Here is a 16,933-nt window from a genome sequence, read left to right on the forward strand (position 1 = left end):
CAGTGATGCTGCCACTGTTCAGAATACTTTTTTGCATGTGACCTGTCAATCAGCCCAGCAGTTATTCCCATTACTCCATAGTCCCAGGGTATATTAATAACCAGTATTTGTATAGGGCTGCGATTGACAGACCCATTGCCATACACCTTTCTTTAATCCTCATGACATCCTATTATTGCTGTCCCTTTGCAGACCAGGAAACTGACTCTGTACCAGTCAAGGAAGGAAGGGAACTAGTCATACAAGGGGCTTGTATGTACAGGGGCTTGTGGAGAACTCCTTTCACCCCACACAGATGTTGTGAGGTGGCAGGATTTATTTTTCCCATTTTGTAGGTGAAAATCTTTCTGAAGCTCAAAAAGATTATATAAGTTGCCTGAGGCCACACGAGGGGGCGGGGCAGAGCTGGGGTTTGCTCCCAGTGTGTGTAAGTTGGAAATGCCTGTTCTTTCCACTCTAGCAGGTGCCTACCTCCTCTACCTGAGGCTCCCTGCTTCTTGTTTCCTCTGTATGTCCAGCTCCACCCTCCTCCTCTTCAGTGTCACCTCAGCCATTTTGCCCAATATGAGCCAGCGGCCTACCTGAACCTGTGCCAGTGCAGGGTGTTGTGGGCAGGGCTGTGGGCATGCAGTGCCAAGTTGAGAACTCCTGCTAAGGTACCTGGAGGTTAGTTAATAGACTTTATAAAGTGTGTTGACAAAGAGCTTTATACACACACGTGTGTATATATGTGTGTATGTGCATGTGTGTATATACATTTCTATAGAGGAAGGTTTACCTCTATATACCTCTAGCATATCAGACATTTATTTACAATTTTAAATGCTGTATAATCAGTGTACTTACTAGTTTGTGTTTTTTCTCTGTGATTATCATGATTTCATTGCATATTGTTCCATTTCTTTCTTTTTTTAAAATCCTCACCCAAGGATATTTTTCCATTTGTTTTCAGACAGAGTGGGAGGAGGAGAGAGAGAGAGAAACATCAGAGAGACACATCAATTGGTTGCCTTCCGAACAACCCCAACCAGGGCCAGGGAGTGAACTGCAACTGAGGTATGTGCCCTTGACCAGAATCAAACTCGCAACTCTTGGGTCCACAGGCTGATGCTCTAACCATTGAGCCAAACCAGCCAGGGCTGTCCCATTTCTATATAGTTGCTATTTGTGAGGACTATGTAATGTTTCTTGTTAGCATGCATAGAGTCCTTGGTTGACCATTGAGTTGTTAAGCTTTTGTGTCCTGGCAAGAAATTTGTCTCAGCATTTTTTCTTTAGGAAAATAAGTTCTGAGTCAGACATAAGAATTAAGGTTTTTTAAAAATATTTTTCTTTATTGATTTTAGAGAGACAGGAAGGGAAAGGGAGGGAGAGAGAGATAGAAACATTGATGAGAGAGAACATAGATTGGCTGCCTACTGCATGCCCCCCACTGGAAATCAGGGCGTGTGCCCTGACTGGAAATTGAATCGGCGACCTCTTGGTGCATGGGTTGACACTCAGCCACTGAGCCACACCAGTCGGGCAACTTTAACTTTTAAAGAGTTTTCTAAAAATTAATAAAGGAGGGGAAAAAAAGTTAAAATTATCTTGAGGCTAAGAATGTAATTGCAGAATTGCAGATGATCATACAAATCTTTTCGAAATAAACTCCCAACATTCGACCTCCACAATAGAAGATTGGGACCAAGGAAATAGGTGCTTCTTCCCTTCTGGTCTTGGTTATTGGTAAAGGGAGTTGCCTAGACTGGTCCATTTCTGACCTTACTAGTCACTACTAACCCTTAGGCAAGTTTCTTCATTTCTTTGTCTTAGTTTCCACATTTGGTGAATGAAAACACAATTCCTGACTCATAGGGCTATGAGGATTAAATGAAGAGTGTGTTGATGTATCTGGGACATAAATCTTCAGTAAAAATGAATTCTCTTACCCTGGCTGGTTTGGCTTAGCGGTTAGAGCGTCAGCCTTCGGTCCAGAGAGACCCGGGTTCCCTTCCCGCTAAGGGCGCGAACCTCAGTTGCAGTTTGTCCCCGGCCCTGGTTGGGTTGTGTGGGTGGCAACCACTCGATGTGTCCCTTTCACGTCAATGTTTCTCTCTTTCTCTCTCCCCTTCCCACTCTATCTGAACAAAATATTGAAAAGTGTCCTCGGGTGAGGATTAAAAAAAAAAAATAACTCTCTTTTCTTACTCTTAACTCAAAATTTTGAGTAAATTAGTACATACCAAGTGAGTTGTTTAGGTGATGCAAAGACCCCTCACTGCTCATTTTAGGAAACAGTTATTTTTCCTTCTCTATTTTAACATTTCTTGTTTGCTTCCTAGTTTAAATTAGTAGCCAGCATTTGAAGGATTTGTGTGTGTACTTGTGTGTGTGAGTGTAGAATAGTAGATGGAATTAAATTTCTCTAGAAAGATATATTCCAAAAACTTGAACTTTTGCAGATATTTCTGAAGCGGTTTTATTATATATGTTTCTTGCACAGTATTGTTAGAAGTTCCTGACTACAAAAATTATTTAATCATCCAACAAGTTCTCTTTCTGCTGGTTTTAGGTTTTTTGTAAGGAACCATTAGTCTCCTGTCTGGGTGGATATGTAATAGTATCAGTTACTGAACCAGAGGTTTTTTTTTTTCTCTATATTGATTTTAGAGAGAGAGAGATTGAGAGGGAGAGAGAGAGATAGAAACATCAATGAGAGAGAACATCGATTGGCCGCCTCCTGCATGCCCCCCACTGGGGATAGGGCCCACAACCTGGGCATGTGTCCTGACCGGGAATCGAACCAGCGACCTCTTGGTGCATGGGTTGATGCTCAACCACTGAGCCACACCAGCCAGACTGAACCAGAGTTTTCAACACCTTTCTGACATCCCCCCCTTGGAGGTCACCAAGTATTTGCCTCTAAATTTCAAACTGAACCTACTACATTCCCCTTAAATCTGTTCCTCCTATTCTCAGGCACAGTGACCTTCTTGTAAGCCTGAAGTCTTGTAAGCCCAAAGCCTAAGGTTTGTCCTTAAGAGCACCTTCTTCCTCACTCTAGATCCTACCCACCAAGTCCCATGCATTTTATCTTGTAACTCTATCTCAAGTCCTTCCTTTCATTTCCACAGCCACTTCTCTTGTCTGGGCTACCATTGTCTCTCACCTAAAATGTTTTAAGAGTCTAACTGACCTTCCTGAACCTTCTTGCCTCTTTCTAGTCTGCTTTTACACTGCAGCCAGAATGAGCTTTTCAGAATGTTCATCTGATCACCTTCAAAGCTGCTTCCTGACCACTTGTAGTAACCCTTCAGTTCGTCATTGCTCTTGGGATAAAGACCAATTCCTCGGTGCGGCTTTTAAGGCCCTCTGTGACCTGGTCCCTGCTCACCTCTCCTGTTTACCCTATATGACATCCAAGGTGGGTTCTTTGGATTCTTCCATTAGGCTGTGCTTCTACCTCAGATCCCTTGTCTTTTCTGGACTGCCCATGTTACCACTCCATAGCCAACTTTGATTCATCCTTGAAATGTCAGCCCAATTCCCCCTTGTTTCAGGGACACTTCCATGACTGACACTCAAACTGATCAGGTCTCCCTCTGGCTATGAACTCTTGACACCCTCATGTTCCTTCATAGCTCTTGCATTGATATTTTGATTGTCTCTCCCTCCTAACCCCTCTCCGAGCTCCCTAAGGGCCACTTGAGTACTGTGCTGCTTTGTGAATTGTAATGCAGGTTAAAATGACAAATACTTAATGTTAAATCATGACCTCCTTTATCAGAGCATAAATTCCATGTGTCCAACTAGAAAGGTTTGGCTTACATTAAAATGTTTGTGCAAACAGACCTGTAACAGTGCATAAACTGTGAAATTAAGAGAGCCTTACATCTATAATCAATTCCAAATGCTTGTTTTATATACATAATACATTGAGGAAAAAATAAGAGTTTGTCTTTAACTAGGTATTATTTTTTAAATTTATTTTTCGGTTACAATTGACTACAATATTATATCAGTTTCAGATGTACACATAGTGATTAGACATTTATATACCTTACAAAGTGATCATCCCGAAAAGTCTAGTACCCATCTGACACTAGGTGTCATTTTTGAAGTTATTTTTTGTATGGTAGTACCTTGAGACATTTAGATGAATATTTTGTGGAGCAGTTTACATAGGGAAAATCTAAGGTAGCAACTGTCTGAGACAACAGTATAAAAGGGAAGACAGAGACATCAGTAAAGTCACTAGGTAATAATATGGGTTGAATATTTGCTATAGATGGAGCCTCTCAGGGAGCCTCATCTGATGTAGCCTCTCTTAGTCTCAGTGAAGTCCCAGCTAATTGTCACCAACTTCCCTAGAGGTGGAAGTATGTTCCCATATGCATACAAAAAGAGATGTGCAGTATTTTGGGGCGGGGGAGTTATGATTTTATTTTATTTATTTTTTATTAAAGAACTTCATTTATTTTAAAATAGTTTCAGATTTACACAAAAATCACAAAGGTAGTACAGAGAATTCCCATGCATCCCCACCCAATTTCCCCATTATTAACATCATACATTATCATGGTACACTTGTCACAACTACTAACCCAATATTGATATACTATTATTAACTAAAATCCAAACTTCATTCAACTTTCCTCAGCTTTTGCTTGCTGTCCTTCTGCCAGAAGACCATGGTACAGTTCCCCCATGTCTCTCCAGGCTCCTTTCGGCTATGACAGTTTCTCAGACATTTTTGTTTTGTTTTTGATGACTTGACTGTTGTTGAGGAGAGCTGGTCAGGTATTTTGTGGAATGCATGGACACGCATCTGCGTTTGGAATAACACACTGTGCGGGCAAGCAATTCTTTGCAAAGCATCGCAGGGTCGGCTGTGCTCCAGACTGACCAGCGCAAACCTTCGCTTCACTGTTGTCTGTGTCCATTGGTTGTGCACATGTGCATGTAACTTCTTTGCTTTATCTCTTCCTGCCCCCTTCACCCCCTTGCCTCAGATTCTAAATATGTCAGTTTTAAAATTTGTCCTTTGACTTCAACTATTGCAAGTAATATGGTATTTTTTTTGTCAATTCTTTTTTCTCTTTGCCCTGTCAGTGTGATCAGTTGTCTCATTTCTGCATTACTAGGTTATTCCGTACCCACATTTGTGTGAGCCCGTTGTACTGTTAAATATGCGAGTCTTACTTAAGTCCTTTCATTGTTGTTTCTCTTAACGTCTTTTTGTTAGCCAAGGACCAGCTTTCCAGATGGCCATGAAGACAGTCTTCTCCTGCGTTCGCGCACCTTCGGAACTGTTTGTGGGCCTTCTAGCTGAAGGACATTGACTGATCCTAAATCCTCAGCACATTCTGTTTCTTACATGTCTTTGTTGTGTTACAAAATTTGCTTGGGCTCCAGCAGAAAGAGGGAAAACTGGACTAGAGCTGTGTGAGGAGAGTCAGGGGTTCATGGCACTGGGGAGAGAGCTGGGAACGAGGCCATCAGGAACTCTATGCTGAGTCATTTTCCCACCATTTTCCTCAAGAAGCTCCTTCCCACCAGAGCAGCTTTAGCCTGTGTCGGGAGTTATGATTTTAGTTCATGCAATAGAACCTTTACTTCTATGTAGCAATGAATTAGAGGGTGGGCTAGGATAAGTAGTACTGAGGACTGATGAGGGCCTGTTGGATTTCTTTTTTGCTGCACACTGTGGTTTACTCTACTATGAGAAAGTCTTCAGAATATGGAGCATATTACCTTAATAGGTTGATGGTTATCCCAATCAGGCTTTGAGGGGCTGATGACAGTAGAGAGACTAAAGTATTTTTAGCCTGTTCTGTGAATTACTGCAACTTTTAAAAAACACTTTCAGTGCTTTCCTGAGTTGTCTTTAGAGTCAGGGTCCCTCCAGAATTGATGCTCCCTCTGGATAGATAGGGTGAAGATCTCTGTCTTTCAGTGATGGGCTTGGCAGGCAGCCAGTGCTCAATAAATGTTGAATGGATGAGCTCTTCATTGGAGTACAGGGATCTGTAGAAAGCTTCTATTGGCTCTGAATTGATTTGTCCATAAAAGTATCTGACTGAGGCAGTATAGTGCAGTGGTGAAGATCGTGGCCTTGGAGCATGATTTCTAGATCTGCTCATTAGTAGCTTTGTGACCTTGTTAAGTTGCCTAAATCACTTTTAGTCTTTTTTCTCGTCTGTAAAATGTGGAATAATAATAGTACCTACCTCACAGAGTTGTTAGACTTGAACAAGATATTGTTGGTAAAGACCTTAGAGGTTGATTCAGTGGGATGCTTACTTAACTATCCTAATCCTCACAGATTAGGACTGTGTCTGACTTGGATCTCTGTGGTTCTCAGCCCTCCTTTCTTCCAAGAAATAATTCCTGCTGCTTCAGTTGTCTGGGTCCTGTACTGCTTAGTACATAAACAGTATTCTTTACCATGGAAATGTAAACTGCTGTTATAAAGTTTTTGGAGGGAAAAACTGTGTTTTCTCAAGAAAAGAATAACTGTAATACATCTTTATTTCAAAGGAATAATTGCCAAACATAGGTTCTTTTGAGAACAAATAATAATTTCCTTTGGCATACTTTACTCCATCATATCCATGGGGAGAGAATAGCTTTATTATAACAACATTCCTATGCTGTCAATGTCCAAACTTTAGTTTAGGAAGTGCTGTCCCACTTTTTTTCTTTCTCCCAACAATCTAGGGCTGGGGTTTGACGGATCAGAAAATCCAATCCCAGTGAGGCGGCCACCAGAGCCCCAGATCTCTTCAGCTGTCCCAGGCAAGGTACTTTGGGTGGCATCTGAGTGGGATTTAATGGGATCCTAATTGCAAATGGATGGCCAGAAAGTTCTCTTGTTTTAGTGTTCTGTTTTGGCAGAGAGTACTCTCTGAAGACCCATGTAAGCTAGAAGAAAAAACCCACCAACAAACTCAGCACTAATCATCTGGAAAGGGCGGGATACTGCTTAGTTAGATAACTGTTAGGCAGTTATTGGACCTGTGAACAGAAAAACATCAAGATCACAACTTTATAGCCTTCCTGTCATTGAAACATCAATGGAGCCCCAGTAGGGCCATCAGGTTTATTGTGCCTCCAGAATTAGACAGTTTGGTTCCAAGCTGTGTACTCTTATTTCTGGTTATGAAATACAACTTGTGCTTATTTTCCCTGATCTGCCAAGAAACAGCTTTTTCTCTTGTTCCTTTGTACATCCAAGTTTCTTTTTTATTCCACTTGCTTTTCATTTCTGCCTTCTGTCTTGCTTTGGGTCTTGAGATAGCAATAAAACATACTTTTAGGAATGGGCAGCTGTGGAGGCCCTGGGTGGGGTCAACTCTACAGCCTGGGTTTGGGGGGGATGTTGGAAGGGGGTGGCTAGGACTAGCCGCAGGAGATGATGGTACATGTATCAAAGATCAGAAGCAGAACTCAGTCTAGTCTGATTGTGTCCTGTGCCCATGGAATCAATGGCCTACCTTTGATTTCTCCTCTAAAATATCTGAAGTAGTTGATTGACCTTGATGGAAATGGGCCTTTTTTCATGTAGGCACAGAGCAGAAGCCTCTTACAAAACAGTTGCCTCTAAAGTGGTGCCTTCTAACATAGGTGTAGACTGGATTAACTAGTTACTGGTGTCTAGGGATAGCTGGTATAGAATCTCTAACTGAGCTCTTGGTGATTCTGTCACCTTTGTGTGTGTGTGTGTGTGTGTGTGTGTGTTTAAGTTAGTGTAATGTGTTCATGATATTCCAAGTTGATTAAATTCCATGGTAGGTATTGGTGGTGGGGCGGAGCAGGGTGTGTGCACACACACACACACAGGCTGTAATTACTGGGGAATGTTTTTCTAATAATATGTCTTCCAATCTCTCCTCCTCAATTAATAAATCCTGAGATGGGGAGGAATAGCTGGGTCATCTGTGTGATGTTTCCTAGGATTTTCTGATATACTTCCCTCTACCCAATTCCAAAATGTATCTGCCCATTTAGAACTAGGATTAAGGCCCTGGCCGGTTTGGCTCAGCGGTTGGGGTGTCCGCCTGTGGTCCGGAGAGACCCGGGTTCGGTTCCCGCTAAGGGCATGTACCTCGGTTGCGGTTTGTCCCCAGCCCGGGTTGGTCGTGCGGGTGGCAGCCACTCGATGTGTCCCTTTCACATCGATGTTTCCCTCTCTCTCTCTCCCTCTCTCTCCCTCCCACACTATCTGTACAAAAAATGGAAAAATGCCCTCGGGTGAGGATAAAAAAAATAATAATAATAAAAAAAGAACTAGGATTAAGAAAGTAATTAAGGCTGGCTGATCAGTTGTCCCACTGCAGTCTGCTGGGTGGAGCTGACCTGGGATGGTGGTTCCAGCCTGGACACCTGCAAAGGAACCCATGGGCACTAGGGGTACATTTTCATTTCAAAAGGCTTAATAGAAACTATACATTTACCTGGGATACGGACACAAAAGCTACCCAGATCATCAAGTTTCCTTGCTTTTGTTTGGATTGCAAGTCTGTATGGTTTCATGCCGATTCCAAGTTCTGATTGGCTGTGGATGACATAATAGGAATTTCTGAGACAGGATTGGTCTAACTGTAGACATTATTCCTAGGCTGGTATCAGGTCTCACTCCCAAAACTAACATGCTCATTACCTTTAGAATGAGGTTGACCTTGAATGTGAGTGCCCTTGACTATCAAAATAAAGCAACTGGATTGTTTCTTGCTTTCTTAACTATGCTTATCATATTCACACCTGTAGCAGTGATTTGATTTCATAATATTATTATGAACCCTTTAATGTGGATTGTTGGGTAAAATTTGGATCAGCATTGAAATGGAAAAATTGTAAACAGAATTAATCAATTGCTGTTCAGCATCATTTGTTAGAATCTTGCAAAACATATGACAAGCATGGGGAAGGGACAGAAAAAAAGAGGTTGGTGAAACTAGATCTTATCCAGTGTCTTTATTCTTAAAATGATCCTTTTAACCAGCTCGACTCTAAAAGCAAACAAAGATAACGAACAATAAAGCACCAACTGTTATTGCTTAGTGTCTGTAGCCTCCTAGGATCTTGTTGATTGTACATTCTTTTTATGTAATTGTGTTTGATGTATGTACATATTCCCAAATTCTGCTTTCTCATATTGTGTTACAATGTATAGATCTTTCCATATTTCTACTTTGCCCCTGTGTTTGTCATTCTTAATGGTCACAGCTGCCTGAACTAAACCTGAAGTCAGACAGTCAGAAAAGTCTAGTTCAGGAGATTAGAAAAGGCTGGAAACAAGCTGTTTCATCCTTGATAACATGGCTCTGGGGTCAACTCTGGCCAAGTCAGCATGGAAAAGAAAGATGTGCTCATGGCTGCTGCTGCTGCTGATAATAATAGCTTACATATGCTAACTGTTATTTCTTAATTTTCCCAGCATCACCTGTGAGGTAGGCACTGTTATCTCCATTTTATTTACATATGAAGGAAAAAAGGCTTTCTGCAGTAAGTTGTACAGGGTCACACGCTGGAAACAGTGGAACTGGGATCTGAAGCAGGGTCTGTTTAATGTTTGAGTTATTAACCAGGTTTTTCTGTGCACCATGGGGCCCATCCAGTTCTCAGCTCACTTAAGAAAACTAACCTCTTGCCCTGGCCGGTTTGGCTCAGCGGTTGGAGCGTTGGCCTGCGGTACAGAGAGACCCGGGTTCGGTTCCCGCTAAGGGCACGTACCTCGGTTGCAGTTTGTCCCCGGCCCTGGTTGGTCGTGCAGGTGGCAGTCACTCGATGTGTCCCTTCACATCGATGTTTCTCTCTCTCTCTCTCTCTCCCCCTCTCTCTCATTCCCACTCTGTCTGAACAAAAAATGGAAAAATGTCCTCGGGTGGGGATAAAAAAAAAAAAAAGAAAACTAACCTCTTTCCACCTTAATCCTCACAACAGACACATCTACTGTTGTACATTAAGGTCACAGAGACTTAATATTAAAACAAGATAGAGTAAATGCTGCAGGCAAGCTGGAGTCCCTAAGAACTATCCACATTAGAGGTTTGTTAGTCTTCCTAAGGACAGAGTGGTGTAAATGGCCAACCCATACTCAGTCTTTCCTTTAGTTCTGTTCGTTAGTTGACCTTGAAGTCTCTCAAACTTGAATGGGACCAGCAATGATATGTGAGGTCATCTGAAGCTTGTATAACAATACTTTGTGGGAGACTCATGATTCTTTTATATCAAGCATATGAAGTCACACAAAAATATATATTTAAAGTATCCAAATATTTGAATGTATTTTTATGTACATGCACAATCTTTTTTTTTTTTTTAATCCTCACCTGAGGACATTTTTGGATTTTTATCTTGAGATAGAGCGGGAGGGAAAGAGGGAGGAAGAGAGAGAGAGAAAAACATTGACATGAGAGAGACACATCGAGTGGTTGCCACCCACATGACCCCAACTGGGGCCGGGGACAAACTGCAACCGAGGTATGTGCCCTTAGCAGGAACCGAACCCGGGCCTCTCTAGTCCGCAGGCCGACGCTCTAATCGCTGAGCCAAACCGGCCAGGGCTACAGTCATGTTGTTTTTTTGTTTTGTTTTTTTTATTATCCTCACCCGAGGACATTTTTTTCCATTTTTTGTACAGATAGAGTGGGAGGGAGAGAGAAGAAGGAGAGAGAGAGAGAAACATCGACGTGAAGGGACACATCGAGTGGCTGCCACCCGCACGACCAACCAGGGCCGGGGACAAACTGCAACCGAGGTACGTGCCCTTAGCGGGAACCGAACCCGGGCCTCTCCGGACCGCAGGCCGACGCTCTAACCGCTGAGCCAAACTGGCCAGGGCTACAGTCATGTTTTTAATCAATCAAAATGGAATTCTTTTATAAAACTGAAAAAAGAATCTCAGGGGTAATTTCGGTTATAGGTAGCTTTTGCCCTGACCTTAGAACCTAACCCCTACTGGTGAGTGGCCACCAAGTTCCTATGTATGTTAATTAGAAGTTAGGTGTGCCCTGATTTGTTTTCTGGACAAATTAGAAACTTTCCCATGTTCTTCCTGATACCTTTTTCCATGGCTATGCTTAGAAATCACTGAAGCAGTCCTTCTGCTGCATAGGTTGGTCTGGGAGGAAGAGGTTCCTCTGACTGCTACCTGGGTTCCTGTGTGTCTGGGGGTAGGCAGGTCCAGTTCCTCTGTACTTTTCCAGGGTCTTGCTTCTATTGAATGAGAAAATTTCACACATGAATTAAAGCAGACTTGGGCTGCATGAGAAATTGTAATTCAGATGATAGAAGTCTGGTTGGGGCAGATGGATGAGAAGTGTCAGGGTTTACTCCCTAGGCTTTGGCTTCTTGTTCTCTAGAATTGTCTTTTTCCAGAGTGTGCACAGGCCCTAATTCTAGGGTCTTGGATTATCTGAACTCAGAATGTGTTTTTCTTTTGAGTTATGTTTTAAATGGTGGTTCTTTGTAGTTGTAAAGGTACATTTATACTCTAGTTAACTTATAGTATGGACTATATACCTTTCTTGGGCCTAGGAACCTATTTCCCATTTATTTTGCTTCAGGATGAATGGATTTTGAATTTCAAACAGTTGACTTACTGATGAACTTTTGAGACTTAACTTTCTCTTGGTTGAGGACTCATTTTTTCTGACTACTTGTGTGGCATAAACTTCATAGGAGGTCAGCTGAGAGTCTGGAGTTGTTTAGGGGGAATTCCTGAGGTTCAGTTCAAGCATCATTGCCTTCGTGGAGGATGTTAGGCCTTGACAAGGCAGAGGAGAGAGAGGAAGGCATTTTCAGTACAGGAAGTTGCATAAATGGAGGTGGGAAGGAGGATGATTTTCACATGAACCATTGGCCCATCAGACCCAACCAGAATGTTAGGAACACTTTGGAGAATAACTGAAAATAAAGTTGCATAGATAGAGGGGCTGTGTTATGTTGGGCCCATAAAGCCAAGGAGATTAAATGAGACATAAGAACATGATAGGTTTTTGAGTAACAGTATAATGATGAGCATAGTATTTACATTTTTTTTCTTTATTGATGTTAGAAAGAAAGGGAGAAGGAGAGACAGAAATATCAATGAGAGAGAACATTGATTGGCTGCCTCCTGCATGCCCCCTACTGGGTATTGGACCCACAACCTGAGCATATGCCCTGACCGGTAATCAAACTGGTGACCTCTTGGTGCATGGGTCGATGCTCAACCAGTGAGCCACACTGGCCGGGCGATGAGCATAGTATTTAAAGAAGTCTAGTCTAGTGGCAGAATGCCATTTGAGCTGGAGACTGGAGGCAAGGGATGAAATCAGAAAGAAACGATGAAGTGTGAGGTGATGAAGGAACTACTCAGTCAACTAGGGGAACAAAAGGGGTATGGAAGATAAAGAAGAGAACATCAGGGATGACCTTTTAGGGTTAGGGCCTTGGTGGTTGGAAGAGTAATAATGGTCCTTGATGGATGCAAGAGAGTTAGTATGGAGTCGGGTTGGGGTAGGCAGGAATAAGGAAACAAATGGGTCTATTGGCTTTATAATTACGCCTCTTAGGACTTGGATAGGGTGGAGAGTAGAGAGGAATGGATAGAAGAATTTCTAGCCAAGGGATAGGAATAGTGGTGCATATAATTGGGCATGGGAGACAAAATGGTAACTCCTACCACCTTCCTAGTAAATTAGGGACAAGGCCATCTGCTTTGAGAAAGGAGGGAAACAAAATTGGAGACCTGGATAATAGACAAGGTGGGAAGAGGGGCCGGGTCTGACTAGGAAATAATGAGGTCATTCAGGAATTTTCTGGAAACGGCAAGGACACGGACCAGGTCTGCATGGACCACCTCTTGGCTGGGGTCTACAGTAACTCCCACCTAACCCTCTCCTCCCATCCCCTTCCTAGCTGGCATGGAGATCCCTGGCAGTGGTAGTGACTCAGGCCTGGTGGTGGGGATGTCTCACATGCAGTAGATAGCAGTGCTAATGATTTAAAGAGGGTGGTGTAGATGGTGATTTGGTCTGAAAATACAGATGGTGGTTTGGCCTCGAAAAGTAGGCCAGCTCTTCGCTTACTTTGCTGTCCTCTCTAAAAAAAAAAAAAAAGCCAAGTAGAGTCAGAGGAGAATTGTTTTTTTGTGTGAGAGAACAGGGAGTTGTGTCCCTTAAGGATAGGTGGTTGCTGGAGGGCTCTGCAGGGTACATGGATGTGGTGTAGTTTGAATCCACTAGAGGTTGAAGCCAAGAGGTTGTACTTGGAGTGATGTTTGGTTGGAATAAGAAAGAACAGAGTGTTGGGGTAGAAAGTCCAATAGGAGTTCTGTCCTTATCGCAGCCAGAGCAGAGGCCTCCTGGGCAGGAGTTAACCTTTTGTACAGTTTGGCAATGGGTGGAGGAGGGATGCGTGATGCTGGAGGAGGATTCACACCTGTTTTCTGTTGCCACAGCCCATGTGAGTGCTGATTATCTGCAGCTCATTCTTAGTTGAGTCTGTCATTAGTAGACACCTGTGACCAGAAGTAAGGGCTGTTTCTATGGCTCTGTTAAATAAACAAGACAAGTCCAGAAGGTCTAGAAGTGTTTATTAATGTGAGACGAACTGTTTCAATATTAGAAAAATATTTTGACTTAATTGCCTTCGGCACATTAAACAGTTCAAGTGCACTCTGGTTTCCTTTGCTGGACTTGAGCAGTTGCCAAGAATTTCTCTGGTGCAAAATGGAAAAGTAGGACTCTAAGTAGGTTCTGTTCCATGGAAGTTGAATCATAGAATCATAGATGTTGAGAATTTAGAGCTTTCTGGAAAATTTCTTGAAGACAGTGGAGGAGGGTCCCCGCAGTTTACAGTGAAAGAACCCAGAGTTCAGGGAGAAGTGGATGAGCTCTTTCACTGGCGTGAGGGTCTTCATCCTCCGAGCTCCTGCCTGCTGCCACACGGCTTCACTTGGTATGTAGTTTTGGTGACTGATTCTACTACCAACTGAGCAGTTGCTAGAAATGGGGAAAAATATTCACACCACATGTAGTAGAGAAAGTGTTAACTATCCATGATACATAAGTGAATAAGAAAAAACCCTTGGGCAAGAAATATGAATGACAAATGAACAGAAGAGAAACAGATGGGGAAAAACTTGAAATGATTATCAGAGCATTGAGTGCCATTTCCCTATGTATCAGATGGGCATTAATTAAAAATAATGTTCAGTCTTGACAAGGGTTCAAAAGATGGACACTTTATACACAGTTGGTAAGTTGGACAATTTGGCAAGACAGTGTTAGAATTGTAAATGTGCGCTATCTTTGACACATCGACTGCACTTCTAGGGATACAGTCTACAGATAGACTTGCCCTGTGCAGGGGATTTATATAGAAGGCTTTTCAAGGCAGCGTTTTTCTAATAGTGAAAACTGGAAAAACCTCAAATTTCTATCTAAAGGAATAATTAAGTAGATGATGGTATATCTGTACTGTGTAGAAAAGTGTGTGTGTATGTACCTGTTGACTTATGTGTATATCATAGGAAGAGGTTCAAGAAATAGTAAGTGAAAGTTAAACTGCAAAGCAGTATGTATTGTATGATTTAACACTAAAATAAAAAACAGCTTGTGTGCATTTGTAAATGCATACAAAAAGGACCGGAAGGATACATTCTAAACATGACTTTGAGGGGAACAGAAAAAAGTTCACTTTTTTCCTACATATATCTGTTTTTGAAGTTTTTTATGATGACCTGGAAATTGTGGGTTTTTAAAAAAAAGAACTGAAAATGTATATATGCTATTCAACTGTATAATTTTACTTCTAAAAATATTTACTAAGGAAATAATCAGAGAGACAGTCAAAGGTTATGTATAGTATCATAAAGTAGTGCAGCATTGTTTGTAACAGCAAAAAATTCATGGTATCCTATGCTGAAATGGTTAGATTATGGAATAGTCACTTAATATAACTATTCAAAATCATGTATAAAAGAATCTTCCTTGACTTGAGGAAACACAAGAACAGTTAACATTTGGGGAATGCTCTGTATCAGGGACCATGCTCAGTGCTTTACATATATTGTTATTAGCTAATATTCTGAACAGTATTCCCTTTCCCATTATACATGTTGAGAAACAGAGGCTTGGTTAGGGTGAATAATTTGCCTGAAGGTCATTCTCCTACCGAGTTGGGAGAACTAAAGCCAAAGGCCTTCATGGTACTTCCCAGTCTAATCTTGAATATAAAAACAGATCACATACATAGGTACGATGTTATTTATTTTATAAAAATGAATCTTTCTGTGCCTTAAGTTTTCTATGAGTAAGATGTGGGGGGTGCTAGTACATTTTTATATTCTGAAGATAATTATTTTATTTTAAAGAGTGATGTGCATTTACATGAAATTTTTCCAGATTACAAAAGTACTGGGAAATAATTAAAAGTAGAAAATAAAACTGATAAGCATGTTGTATAGAGAAAACTAGCCCCCCCGCCCCCGCATGTATATGGATGTGAACATTATCTATGTACTTAGCAGTTACTGCAAAATTGTTTTTAGAAAACTTTTTAGTAATTGTGTTCCAACTATTAGTGTAATAGAGGGTTTCTCTCACACAGTATATTTTAATGATGGATTTGATGACTGAAGTTGATTTGTTTTCCAATTTTGTGTTGTGTTTAGTAAGTTGAGTTTTTCTGTTTGTTTGCTTATTGACCATTTGAATTTTTGGGTGAATTGCCTGGGAAGTATCTATTGGTGATGCCTTCCTATATTTAACCTTAGGTTGTATTTTTTCCATTGATTTTTTTTTTTTTTAGATAGAGCGGAAGAGGATGAGGGGAGAGAGAAACATCGATGTGAGAGAGACACATTGATTGATTGCCTCCCTCACCATCCTGACCAGGGCAGAGAATCAAACCTGCAACCCAGGTACATGTCCTTGACCGGGAATCCAACCCAAGACCCTTTGGTCCTTAGGCCAGCGTGCCAAAATGGCTAGGGCTGAATAAGGAACATCTCAGATTCTTTTCTAGGTTCACCTGTTGTTAACATTTGACCCCTTGAACATCACCTTTTGAAATGCATTATTTTGTGACCACAGCCACCACCCTCTTCTCTTCCTCCTTCTGAATTTGGGGCACCACAGTCTTCTAGGTTCCAGACATTCATTGTCCTGAACCAAATATTTACACGCAGTTTTCAAACTTCTCAGAAATCTACTGTGGTTCTGATTCTAAGATTTAACTATATGTTAATACAAACACAAAACCTTTGAAGGTTTTAAACTACAAATTGTTTCCTGCCCTTCAATTCAAATCTTAATTTTCCCACTCCCCCCAGTGCAGCCCCTCACTGTAGCTGAACGAACTGTTTATTGACCCTCTTGTTCTTATTTGACTGACTTAATCCCATCTCAATTTCATCCCCTGTGCTGTTGTTTCATGTATCTGCCATATTCTTTTCTCCGCCTCTTCTTACTAAGTCCCAAATTACTTTTCTGCTAAAAAAAAAAAAAAAAAAAAATGAAAATTATTCCCAGACTTCTGTACTCGATTAGCACTATCTGGTCTGGGCATACCTGTCCTGAGTTTCATTACCTTAGGGATTTTTTTGCTTTCATATAGATGACATTATATGATGTCCATCTTTGGTTCCTTGAGGTCTCACAGTGCACGGCACTGGCGTTATCTTTTGTAAACCTCCATAGGCCTGTGTGGTTGTGCAGGAGGTGTGACCTGGTTTTAAATGAGTTACTGTGAACTGAATTTGGATTTCATTATTAGAACCATCTATAAATCTATAAAGCAAAATTCTAATTGTGTTGATGCTTTTGAACACCTTTTGCCTTCAGGGACAAGGTAGGTAAAAGCTGGAGCAGTGGCCTAAGGGGTGGACCTGTTGTTTACTAGCAGTGCTAACTCTGTGTTGTGTTTTTGGTGGTACAGGCCCCTGCTGGGTCCTGAGAGA

At 41.6% G+C, this 16,933-nt stretch overlaps 1 protein-coding gene across 4 annotated transcripts in view; it reads left to right on the top strand.

Annotated features, from left to right (window-relative positions):
* TEX2 (testis expressed 2) overlaps positions 1-16,933 on the top strand; it is a 97,511-nt gene that overhangs the window by 21,481 nt on the left and 59,097 nt on the right. Inside the window, exon 1 of one of the 4 annotated variants that reach the window (XM_036267954.1) lies at positions 6,638-6,785. The exons of the other annotated variants lie outside the window; for them this stretch is intronic. The gene's annotated coding sequence lies outside the window, so the exon portion shown is untranslated. Of the gene's footprint in view, positions 1-6,637; positions 6,786-16,933 lie in introns of those variants that run through there. 4 annotated transcript variants of the gene reach the window in all.

This window comes from Molossus molossus, unplaced genomic scaffold, assembly GCF_014108415.1.
Source record: "Molossus molossus isolate mMolMol1 unplaced genomic scaffold, mMolMol1.p scaffold_m16_p_19, whole genome shotgun sequence".
Taxonomy (NCBI): Eukaryota; Metazoa; Chordata; class Mammalia; order Chiroptera; family Molossidae; genus Molossus; species Molossus molossus.